Source organism: Chenopodium quinoa, unplaced genomic scaffold, assembly GCF_001683475.1.
Source record: "Chenopodium quinoa cultivar QQ74 unplaced genomic scaffold, ASM168347v1, whole genome shotgun sequence".
Lineage (NCBI taxonomy): Eukaryota > Viridiplantae > Streptophyta > Magnoliopsida > Caryophyllales > Amaranthaceae > Chenopodium > Chenopodium quinoa.
This window is the reverse complement of record NW_018743689.1, coordinates 1,616,263-1,629,848: the sequence shown is the minus strand read 5'-3', so window position 1 is coordinate 1,629,848 and position 13,586 is coordinate 1,616,263.

The window sequence follows — 13,586 nt, the reverse complement described above, 5'->3', positions numbered from 1 at the left end:
TTTGAGATTGCTCAAAATGAGATTCTGACACTTGATATGTTGTATTCCCAGGCGTCTGCCAACCTGCAAGTTCAGCAGAACTTGGACGCGGCCAAGCAGCGGGTGAGGGAGCTCCAGGACCAGTTCAAGGGCCTCAACGAGAAGCTGGAGAACCTCAACGAGGCGGAGTCCAAAGTGGCTAGCCTGGAGGCGACGGTCAAGAGACCTAGAGGTCGGCTGAGCAACCAGGAGAACCAACTTCAGACCAAGTATAGGTCCTTGATGGAGGAGGAGAAATAAGCCCTGGTCAAACAAATGATGGACGACAACAAAGTCATCATGCGTGCGGCCTGGGCAGCTGCTCAGCCGTCTGCTGATTATCAAACCTGGAAGGTCCAGTTTGATAAGGCTAATGACGAGTTCAATGCCTGTCTCCTAAGAGAGGCTCAAGAGGCGGCCGAGAAGGATGCGGCTGCCAAGAGTGCCTCGGGGGATTCTAGCTCGTCTGGAGGCTCGTTGTCTGGGGATGAGGAGGAGGATGATCAGGAGGAGGGTGAGAAAAATAGAGAGCATGTGCCGGAGGAAAAGGCGGATGTCGATGCTGAGAAGCTCCCCTAATCTTTAAGCTTTACTTGTCTTTCTGCGGCCGAATGACCATATGTTTACCTTTCCATCCTGTGCGCCGTGTATTTGAATGTTTCTTTACCGACCAAGGGGTCGGGTTACTTAACAATTTCCCTGGCTTGGACAGTTAACATTTGACAGTCGTCAATTTTGACGGCTGTTTAATTTTATGAATCATCCAGTCATTCGGTCGATTTTATTTACATTGGTGTTTTGCATGCTTTAAAAATTTTCAAAGCTTATTTTTATGCATGGAATTTTAGCTAAGTATTTTAGCCCATATAGTATGCGAATGTTCTTGCCCCTGGGCGGATGTCGATTGGTTTCGGTTGATTGGATTGATTGACTTAGAAATTATTGATACTTAGAAGAGTATGCATGGTTTCTAAGTCGATCAATCACTATGGTGATTGCCCCAATCCAAGCGACAGACGTCCATACAGAGCAGTCGATTCATCGATTTCATTCGGCCATAGGCCTCGTTAAAATTAAATGCTGAGTTTTAACTTAGCCTGTTGTTTAGAGAAAGTATTCAGCCTGGTTTGCCCCAATAGCAGAATAGGCGCATTCGACTATGAGCCTACGCATAATGCTAAGTTTTTGGACTTAACTTTTTTGATTGAGAAAGAGTTCTCTGCCTGCCTTGCCCCAGAGCAAAAACAGGCGCATCCGGCCTTATGCCTCGATAGCCTCTAATCATGAAACAGTGACCTCTTTTCAATTGTACTAGAACAATTCAAAAAACTTTCGGCCTTTTAGATTTCACTTTTGATTTATTCAAACGAATTCGGATGCGTTTTTTGCATTCGGTAGGGCCGTTTGATGTATTAGTAGAGCAATGTGCCACCCAAATGGGAGATGCTTCTCCTCGATGAATTCGCCCGAATGGACGTCGTCGGTTATCTGACTCATGTTGGAGCAGACGGTCATACTCATGTTGGAGCAAACTGTGGTCGTCGGCCTCTATTGTTTTATTAATATCCGGCCATTGGCCTCTTATAAAAATGGTAAATAGCTGTTAAGCATTGGACTTAACTTGAAAATAAATCAGTAGGGTCGACTGCTTTGGTGCAGTTGACTCCTTCAGACGGAATGAGGCATCTACTGTTGGGACAAACGCTAAAAAATAGAGTGGTCGTCTATACTTTGTCCAGGTGACACTAGCATAATTCACAAAATTTAGCAAGGAGACAAGTTTGGGAAATGAAGGCATATTCTCATTAATCAGAACTTTGAAGTAATTACAAAAATTCTTAGAAGTAGTACTTTTTTAAGTTGTCTACATTCCAAGTTCTAGGCAGCCGTCTACCGTTTGGTTCTTCCAGTCGGTAGGTGCCGTCTCTTACTTCATCATAGATTCGGTAGGGGCCTTCCCAATTTGGGGTTAGCTTTCCCTGCTCATTCGCCCTACCGACTGCCTCCATTTTCCGTAGCACAAAGTCCCCCACTTTGAGAGGACGCTTGTGTACTCTTTTGTTGTAGGCCCGAGTCATTCTCAGACGGTAAATCTCATGGCGCAAGGCAGCATTGCCCCTGCGCTCTAGAAGTGAGTCCAATGCCAGCCGCATGGCCTCCCAATTTACTTCTTCGTCATATAACATGACTCGAAGAGTCGGCTCATAGTGTTCGATGGGCAGGACAGCTTCTGCACCATACACCATGAGGAATGGGGTTTCTCCAATTTCCCCTTTGGCGGTTGTTCTGATGGCCCAGAGGACGTGTGGTAATTCATCAGCCCAAAGGCCACCAGCCCTTTCTATTTTCTTTTTAATCCCGTCTGAGATTAACTTGTTGAATGCTTCGACCTGACCGTTTGCTTGGGGCCGGCCGACTGATGCAAAGAAGCTTGAGACCCCTTGGTCTCCCAACCAAGTCTTGAGCTGAGGCGTCTCAAACTGAGGTCCGTTGTCAAAAACCATAGACATAGGCACCTCAAAACGGGTGATAACATTCCTCCATATGAAGGAGATGACATCTTTGGTCTTGATGTTTTTGACCGCCTCCGCCTCTACCCACTTAGTAAAGTAATCCACAACTACCAATAGGTAGCGCTTGCCGCCTGATGCTGCTGTGTAAGGCCCAAGTATGTCCATGCCCCATTTGGCAAAGGGTATTGGGCCGTGGATGGCCGTCAGGTCTGTGGCCGGACGATGGATGAGCTTGCCAAGCTTTTGGCAATTGTCACATTTTTTGATCATTTCCATGGCATCCGACTCCAGAGTAGGCCAGAAATAGAGCCGCCTGGCCTTGGAAGCTAGGGACCTGCTGCCTATATGAGAGGCGCAGAAACCCGCATGAAAATCTTCGAGGACTTCTTTACCCTTCTCTGGGGTTACACACTTCAACAGGGGTTTCAAAAAACTAGTTTTGAAGAGTTCTCCTTGTCTCAGCTCGAAGTTTGCCGCTTTCTTCTTCATAACAGCAGCCTCCAGAGGTGAATCAGGGAGCGTGTCGTCTGCAAGGTAGGCCCGGATGCTGTCCATCCAGGTTGAGCTTAGGTCAAGAATTCCAATGGGGTCTTCATTAGATATACTTCTCTTTTCCATGACCTCCCAGAAAATTGAATGGGGCGTTTCATAGGAGGCGGATGATGCCAATATTGACAGAGCATCCGCATGATTGTTTGAAAACCTGGGCACTTGACTTAGATGAAACTCCTCAAGTGTCCCGACTTCATTTTTGACCGCCTGCAAATATTTTATCATGGCCGGATGAGTGGCCTCATATGTTCCATTGACTTGGAGTACGACCAGTTGGGAATCAGAGCAGGCGTCAATTTTCTTTGCCCCTGCCGCCTTGCAATACCGAATGTCGGCTAGCAGGGCCTCATACTCGGCCTCATTGTTAGAGACCTGGAACTTGAACTGCAATGCATATTCGTACTTATCTCCCTTAGGAGATTGACAGATAATCCCTGCACCGCAGCCGTTCGTAGTGGAGCTCCCGTCCACATACACTTTCCAAACCTGATCAGTATTGCCCGGTGCAACCGACCTTGTCATTTCAACAATAAAGTTGGCGAATTCTTGCCCCTTTATTGCCTGCCTTGGTTCGTAAGTAATTTCTAATCCTTGCATTTCAATTGCCCATTTAAGCATTCGTCCAGAAGACTCCAAGGTTGTAAGTGGCCGCTTGATCGGTTGGTCAGTATAGACCTATACCGCATGCGCCAAGAAGTAGGGTTTTAGCTTCTTGATAGCAATGTAAAGGGCAAGGCCAAATTTTTCAACCATGGGGTACCGAAGCTTTGCGTTCCTGAGAACATGGCTAATGAAATACACCGGGAGCTGGATGCCGTCCCTTCAGCTAAGAGAATGGCACTGAGGGCATGATCAGAGACGGCTAAATACATAAAGAGCTTCTCTTTGGGCAAAGGGCTAACAAGCCTCGACAAAGAGTGCAGATGAGTTTTTAGTTTTTGAAAGGCCGCCTCTGCATCGTCCCCCCATTCAAAGTTGGTCTTCTTTTTGATTGCCTGGAAGAAATAGAGACACTTGTCACCTGACCGACTGAGGAATCTCCCCAAGGCCGCCAGGCAACCTGTTAACTTTTGCACTTCCTTCACAGTACGGGGCGACTACATGTCGATTACCGACTGTATTTTCTCAGGGTTGGCCTCTATTCCCCTTTGATCAATCAAAAATCCAAGAAACTTCCCAGATTCAACATCAAAGACACACTTTTTTGGGTTTAGCATGACCTTGTGCCACCTGAGTGAGGCGAATGTTTCTCGGAGATCAGCAAGATGATCCGCCTGTTGTTTGGATTTGACTATCATGTCGTCTATGTACGCCTCTACATTCCTTCCGATTTGATTAATGAAGACCATATTAATCATTCGTTGAAAATTAGCAGGCGCATTCTTCAAACAAAACGGCATCACCGTATAACAGAACAACCCATGATCAGTGACGAATGCCGTCTTTTCTTGATCTTTTTTCAACAGGGGGATCTTATGGAAACCTGAATAGGCGTCCATAAAACTCATCAGGGCATGTCGCTAGTAGGCTGGGGACGGAGATCATCTGACCGTTCCCCGGTTAGTGATTGCTATTGTTTTTCTTTTTTGACCACCACCAGGTGATCAGTCTTTCTTTTCTTTCCGGCTGATGGGGCCGACTGTTCTTCCTCGACATCGTCGAGGTTGATTGTCTGCTTGCCCCGACCGGATGTTGTGGCCGCAGGCTTAACGTCCGAGAGATCACACTCTCAAGCCATCTTCTGGTCCCCATTGAGGGAACCGACTGTTCCATCATCCTTCTCATACTCGAGCAGCATGAGAGCAGGGATGATGACGGCCTTACACTCATTTAGAGTGGGTCGGCCAAAGATGAGGTTGTAAGCTATGAGCTCTTCAATCACTAGGAAACGGATGGTCATGTGCCGACCGTCTCCTTTGTTCCCTAGGCGGACGGGTAAGTCAATTCGTCCGACTGGGTGCACAAGTCCTCCTCCAAACCCAATAAGGGTGTGAGAGATTGGTGAGGTCCGAGGAGCTTCATGTGTCAATCAAAATTCGACTAACCAATTGGTTGGCCACCTTGCATTCAATGACCACAGGGTCATCATGCGGCTGGCGGACTTTGCCTCTGTCCTGCTCGGTGATGACAACTTTAGGGAAGGCGGATGTGCCTGCCGCCTCTCCTTCCTCAACAGAGTTGACCATCTTTCTCAGATGGTCCTTGGTGCCCTGAATGGTCAGGCCACCACCGGCAAATCCTCCTGCTATTGTGTATACCGGATCTTCATCGGTTTCGGTACTAACAGCAGGCTAGGGAGTCTTTTTCTTGGACTGCCGTGGATTTTCCTTTGAAGTCACTTTGGACTTCACATAGGACTTCAGTTGTCCTTTGTCGGCCAGACGGTCGAGCTCCCGCTTGAGACTGAAGCAGTCGTTCGTGTCATGGCCGACATCCTCATGGAAATGGCAATGCTTGTTTTTGTTCTGATTTTCAGTGGAACCTTTCATAGGGGTCGGCTTCTCAAGAGTCAGTCGATCCTTGATTTCCAAGAGGATGGAGCAGCAGTGCTTGTGGAACTCGTACCTTGGAACGTATGGTTTCCACTCTTTTTTCTTCTTCTAGGCCGTTTGATTAGAGTTATCAATGACCCAGATTTGTTTTTTCTTTTTTCTCTCTTCTGGCTTAGGAGTCGGCTGAGCAGGCCAACTCTCCTTCTGTCAGTTGGACTTCTTTGTGTCCGACTGCTTATTGGAGGAGCAGAGTTCGGTCGCCTGTATATAGGCTTCCGCCTCTCGTAAGGCTTCCTGTAGAGTGAAAATTTGTTTGCGGACGAGTTCATACTTCAAAGTAGACCCGTCCTTCAGACCCTTAAAGAAGTCTGTGAAGGCGACCTCATCAGACAGCCCATGAATCTGGATTTGTACCAAATTGAACCACCTGACATAGGAACGCAGGCCTTCTTTGTCACCCTATTGTACATTGCCCAAATCAAGGCTTGTCGTTTTGGCAGGGATGTTCATAGAGAAGTTTGAAGCGAACAAGAATGCAAGCGTCTGGAAGCTATTGATACAACTAGCCGGTAGATTGCCGAACCACTGTTGGGCTATGCCTTTCAGGGTGGCTGGAAAACAATGACACCATGCGGCATCATCCAACCCTTGTAAATACATGAGGTGGTTGTATGCTAGCAAGTGGTCTTCTGGGTTGGAGGTCCCATCATAGGTTCCAACCAGAACATTTTTAACCTTGGCCGGCTGTTTGGCTTCGGTTATTTTCCTGGAGAAGGCAGAGGGTTGATCTCCAAGGTGTTGCAGCCTGAGCTGCCAGTCCATCGGCTGATAGCCGTATGCCGCCTGGCCTCCAAAGAGGGCAGGCTGCATGTAAGGTAAAGCCGACGACTGGTACAATGGCGGAGCTATGTACTGGGCCGACTGGATCACATGAGGGCCAGAATGAACCCGTGGGCTGCTTTCTAGGGTCTCATGTAGAGACTGGGAATACCTCGTAGAGGCATTCCAAAAGCTATCATGGTAGGTCGACGTTGAAGCCGAATCTGATAGCTGGGTTTTCTTCTGCTCAATGTAATGTCGAGCATCAGAGAATGTTTTCTTGCTACCATCCGGCTGTATGTGCCGGATGGCTTTTCTTGTGCCTGTTTATGGGAAACGGAGTCTGGTGAGGTCAAATTGGGGTCGGGCCTTCTCCGTAGGGGTAGGATGAGGAGTCGGCTGGAGGTCCCTGACATACTTCTGTTTGCCAGCTTGTGCTGGCTTCTTGGCCGACTGCTCCTTTTAGGAGTAGGCGACTTCTTGGAGGCAAGTTGTTTGATTTCACCCTTGAGACTTGTAGACACCCATTTGTGTCTCCCCAAAACTAAACCCAGTGATGAGTAACTTCACGTCAAATCATAATCGAATGAAACGAAAGTGTGGAAAGGTCTAGTGTTGCGGAAAGTTTTATTTCTTTTCTTTTCTCCCTGTTTTGGAAAACTTTATTTTAAGAAAACAGCCAACCCAGTTTGGTTGGTCCATGATATGGGTCCAATAGTGGTGTAGTTGGATGGGGTTTGTAAAGACCTTTCCAACGATATATTATAAGCCCAATTCCGAAGAATATTGAGGAAGTTATGACCAATTTACCAAACTGGGCCCGGTTTGAGCCTAATATGCGGCCCAATGATCTAGAGGAGGGCCTGTTATTAATTATCATTCCTAAAGCTATTAGGATTAATTATAGTCTTATATGATACTCTAGAAGGTTCTTTTAAATCCTAATGGAGTTAGGATTGATAATTATGTTTTAAAGAGTTTGAAATTGAATAAAACTACTCCTTTTAAGAATCCTTGTTTTGTACGAAGTGGAATATATTCAGATTTTATTTTCGTGCCTCATAATATTTATCCAAATTTTATATGGTTGGATAGATATTTAAGTTATCTTTCCAATGATATATTATAATATTAAATCCGATTTATAACGAAAAAGATATGAATGAGACATGAAACCTTATCCAAAACTGACACCCTTCCACTATTTTGGCCATATATTTTTATCTACAAAATATTTTAATCTGATTATAATTGGGTTGAAAAGTAGACTTTAAGAGATTTCCAAAGACATATTATATGCCTGATTTGGACTTTCGGATCAAAAGATATGATAAAATCAAAAACGCGTTAAAAACGACTCCAGGCATTGGCGCCTGGCGCCAGGCATTGGCGCCAAGCATTGGCGCCTGGCGCCTGGCGCCAATGGCCAATTCTAGGCGCCAACCTCGTTTTGCGTGTGCCAGACTCTGTTTTGTTAATTTTATCTTTTTGGCTGATTTTCGTTATAAATAACGTATTAAAACTTCGTTTTCGAGAACCAGATTTCATCAATTCTTATTTCAATTCACCAACTCTTATCAAGATTTTCTTGATTATTCTCTCTCTCTCTTTTTCTAACCTAGCCTTTTCTCAAATACAAAATTCCGCATTCACAAGATCTAGAAACACCTAGCCATATTCGAAGTTGCTTTCGCCCTAGACGTGAAAGGTTTAATTTCTGAGGGTTTGGTCCCAAATCTCTCTTTCAATTATTTAATTGAATTGTTTTGATTATTATTTTCCTTGAAGTTACTAACATGTGTATTTTGTTATTAGAAAGAGGTACGAGGCATCCAAGTAAGTACTTTAATTGATTTATTGATATTATGATGTAGACATCATGTTTATATTGTTATTATGATTCCTAGTATCATGTCTAGGGTATTTTTAATATATTAAATATATTTGTTGCAATGCTTCCTATGTTCTTCCTAATATTAATTCATGTTAGTATCATGTTAGGGCTAAAGCTTTGATTTTTATTGCTTAGTGACATGCTAGGGTTTGTTATTAATCTTGTTAGCAACATGAACATGATTATGATTATAATTGTTATGATTTATGATGATTTTAATTATTATTATGATAATTTATTATTATGTTGCTTGATGCTTATTATTCATTGCTTGATCACTTTTTATTGCATGTTTAAAGGGAATTGGTACGTGCAATCACGCTTAATAAGATATTAATAATCTTGTTAGGGTTAATTTGATTATAATTCAAGTGATCTCCAATAATAGTTTATTTGTGCATTTAATTCAACCAACATAGATTAAACAGGTTTGGGGTTAATCCTATTGATTGCATGTTAGTCAGAAAGCGCACATGAATACGATCAGAATAAAGTAGAGGCCTATTATTAGGGCAGGTTCAATCTCTTTTACGTTGGATTTGTACCTTCATCCCCGGACCCTTATTTGGTTCATGACCTTATGGAGTTGACGATCTCTTAGATCGTTAAGGGGTGTAACCTTCATCCTATGAACGGTTTACAAGTTCCTTAAAAACTTGTTGGCGACTCTTTTGCTCTATCTTCTTCCCTTTTGGACGCCACCGTACTTTTGTGTATGATCACAGTGGGGTTCAAGCTAGTGGGATTTTTAAGGCTTGAAATTATTCCCTACAAGACTGCTCAGGAGTTTCATGAGTTCATCTCGAGTAACGGGGGTTGATCCTGCCGCCTGGGAAGGATCACCCGTCCGACCCGAGTGCTTGTTAGGCTGACCAGCAGTTTTACTTGGCCCCTCCTGGTCACGGTGACGCTCCCGCTTTTCCTTACTGCGGATGCGTCTAGAGATGAGGGATCCGTTAGGATCCACATAGGTTTCGACGTCAGCGTCGTCCCCTAAGTCATGGTCCGTCTGGACCACTATGTTTTCTAGAGGCCGATTGGTCTCAAGATTCGGTACAGAGACTTGTGAAGCCATCTTAGAGGTACTCTCCCCACAGACGGCACCAAATATTTCGGGGGTTTTTGTCCCTTGGGAGAGTTACAACACTAAGATTGGATTCAGCAAAGTGCGCCTGCACCTGCAAAGCAAACGGACCGCCGGATGGTCGGTGGTCCGCCTCCGAAGATTAAGTTAGTAAGTATTCGGAGTAAAACGTGCGGAAATAAAGTTATCTGCTCGGATTCCAAGCTCAGGTAAGGTGCTGTTTGTTTCTTGAAAACGACAGCTCTGTAATAAATGTGAAAGTGACGTGTTTGTCCCGTATTCCGTGTATTTTCCCATAAATGAAGGAACTGTCCCTATTTATAGGGTCTTTTGGAAAAGTGTGCCCTCCCTAGGATCTGGTGACCTAGGGATTAGGTCACGCCGCAAAACGGCGCCTCAAGGTTTGGGTCCTTGAAGGCCGCCATTCCAGAAGCAATGTCTGAGTGACACGTGTCACTGAGCCCAAAAGGCTTTTGGGCATCTCTTAGGGTGACATGTGTCGCCCTCTTAACGGTCCATGCTGGATCATCAATCATCCCAGAACGGAGGAATGTCTGCCTACCACGTGTCACCATCTCAAAGGTCCAGGTGGCACCTCTACCAATAACACATGGCGGCTTTCGATTGGGCCACTTGGATGGGTATAAAAATACCCAAATCAATCAGCATTATGGAATTCACAGTAGGGAGATCATACCTCTGCTTGGCTTCGGGCGGTCCCAATTTCGGGGTTGGGTCAGACAACGAACTAACGTGGGGTGAACCTAGGTTGTTGGGGTCTAGATTTCCCGGCCAAAACAATATTTATAAAGCTAAACCAACCTGAGGTATAGGGTAAGTCTAGGTCAAATCCCAAGGGAAGAAGGGAGTGCTAAGGTCGATACTAAGCTATTCCTAAGACTAGGGAGTGGGTTGGTTAAACTAATTGAAATCAAATCAATTAAGCTAATCAAATAAAATTCAATATCAAACACTAGGGAACTTAGGATCCATATGCATTGCTAACAATCTTGCTAATTCGGGAGGATTCAATTGACAAAGCGATGCGAGGGAAAATAGAACAAGCAATAATAGTCACTCAATGGGCTATTTCCTAGAGTCAAGCTAGATTTCTCTATGAATGACTCCAATAGGAAAATCACAAATTGAGATCAAACGATAATAATAGCACTCAAATCAATTGTTCGTGTCATTGAAAGCTATTATGCAATCTAGCATGATCCTAAAGGTTAGCTACTCCTTTTCAAACCAAGCACCTGTACAAGTTTCATCAACAATTCAATAAAAGCCCCAAATTAGCATTAGATTATCTCAAAAACATGCTTCACCACATTCCCTAGCAAATCAACTATTCACTAATCATAGTGAAATTGAAATGCATAACAAAAGAAATCATCAATCTAATCATCAACATTATAATTCAACTTCAACAATCAAATTCAAGCTAAACAATAAAAATTCAACAATATAACAAAATCAAACTTCAATTTGCATTGAAAAGTAAGAATTCTTATAAAACTTTGATCAATATCAAAGAGGAATGAATATCTCAATTGCACAATCATCAAATACCAAGCTTCTCTGTAATACCCCATATTTTCATGTGTATTTTCTAATTAATTAATTAAGAATTATTTTATAAAAAGGGTATTTTAGTAAATTCATTATTTGGAGCCAAAATAATATTTGAATTTTGGCGTCAAATATAAGTATTTAATCATTTGAATAATTAATTATTTTTGGATTTTTAAATTAATAATATAGGTTTAATTATCTTTTTTAAGGTCGGTCCATACTTTATTATACTAACTATTTCAAGAGAAATATCTAATATACATTATGTATCTAAGTAATTTTGATATTATCTAAAATATTTATTTATTCAATTATTTTATTATGATTTTCGTTTTTAGTTAAAAAAAAATTAAAAAAATAAATTTTTGTGAACGTGAGCTTATCATGTTTTTAAGAGTGATTTTATCACCTTTGTTTGTTAATAATTATTTAACATAACCTCTTATTCTCTATCTCATTTTGTTCCTATCTTCCTTCTCCCAACCATATGTGTATCCATTTAATTTTTCTTATCTTTTAACCAACATACTAATCTAGATCAAATGTTACTCAAATTCATTCAACAAACTTAAACTTATCATGTTCTTATTCTAATATCATTCCACCTTAAGCTCTATCCTTTCTACACCCTCAACACTATAAATAGACACTTAATTCTTCCCACTTATTCACACCAATTCTCTACTTTTCTTCTCCTCTTTTTACACAAATCATCCCGTTTATCTTTGAATCCAAATTTTGAGCACTTCTGGTCAGTTTTTGGGGTATGACGTTTCACAAAAGATTGTTCCTCTTGAAAAATTATTGAGGTTAGGCTCAAGAATCACCCAATTTGGAGTTATATCGATGGATTTATAGCCTCTGCAAGTCCTGCCTATTCTTTCCAACGCAAATCCAATTCATCTCTTTTCCTTGGTTTCATATATTTTCTTATTCTCTTCTCTTATTAAATTATTATTATTATTATTATTATTATTATTATTATTATTATTATGGGGGATTTATAAATAATTATTATGAGTAGTTTTAATTATATAAAATCAGAATTTTAATAATGTTTATGTTGAAAGGTTCATGTACATATAGTTGGGTGGTTTTAATTTAATTATTTGTGATTATTTGTTAACCTTATATTGATTAAGGTTATATTTATTTGTAGGGTGTGTTCAATCAAGGTACTTGAGGTTCTTTTTGTGTGGTTTTTCTAGCAAGGATCAAGGTACGTTTAGGTGGCTAGATACATTTGAAAGTAATTGGTTTGAATAACATGTTTTACATGATCTGATTGGTGATTGAATTAAATTGATTTTGAAATAAATTACGTTTGAAGGTATTTATTATAATAAAAGTATTAGAATGATTGATTTTTAAATTATGTTTTGAATGGTTTGGATTACTTATCGTGTTTAAATAATATTGGGAACTATTGGATATTAAAAGGATTTATTGAACCATTGAATTATTATTATTAATGCTTTATAAGCATGTTAGTAATCTCACTATGCGGATTTGATTTATTGATAAGGCCTTGGACTTTGTATGACCGGGTCTTTCCTCAAGAATAGCCTTGTAATATAAGGAGACTAGCTTTGGGGGGGGGGATGTGCACAATTGGGTGAGGAATTGGATTAAAAGGATTCGATTTTGGAATAATGAGTTTTGAATTTATTGGATTAATTATTGGAATTGGTTTTAAAACATGTTTGCAAATAAATTGAGTTTACACTATCTTGCACTTATCGTACTTAGCATATTTTGCTAATCTGTATTTCTTATTTGTTTTGGTTTGCCCTATTTACCGTAATACGGTAAGCAGTGTTGACTATTTTCAGGTGGAGTCATGAATAAGCATATGGGAGTCCAAGGATTTGCTTCACCTAGTTTAGGAATGTTGGTCTTGTCTTTATTTTTGAGCACTCATAACAATGCTACTATTTTTATAAGTATTAATACAAGAAAGTTGAGTTTCCGCTGCAAGTTTTGTTGTTAAGTACTTTGAGTAGCCTTGCGTAATCATGCGGCGGTAATACGCCTAAGTCTATCTTTACGGTATAATTATACTTATTATAATATTATTTCCGTAGAGGGAGATTTGGGGGTGTTACATTCTCTCTCTAGAATGTAAGAACAATACCACAAAATCAAGAGCTTCTCTCTCTAAAAATCTAAGGAAAAATTAGAAATAATAATCCTAACTTTCATCAATTTTGTTAGAATAATCACAACTTTGGATTATTCTGGAATAATCCGAACTTTGGGGGTTCCTTTTTTTCTTCAATCCCAAAAACCGGTGACCGGTTGAATGGTTTTTTTTTTTTGTTTTTTAAAGTGACACGTGTCACAACTGAATTGGCTAAAACAAAATTTATAAAAAAGTTAAAATAAAAAAAAACAAACCAAACACCAATAAAATTGTTGGGGTTTGGTGAGTCCAACTCACCGCGGAAACGACCCCGACCCAAGGAACCACTTGTAATTAATAAAACCATAAAGCATAAATAAACACGAGATAAGGAAGAACGAATCATACCCTTGAAGCGAGCTTCACCCTCACAAAACGGGCTCTTACTTGAAAGCCATGAACACCGCAAATGCCGTGCCTCTAACAGTATCCACCCACAAAGGACGAACACGACTTT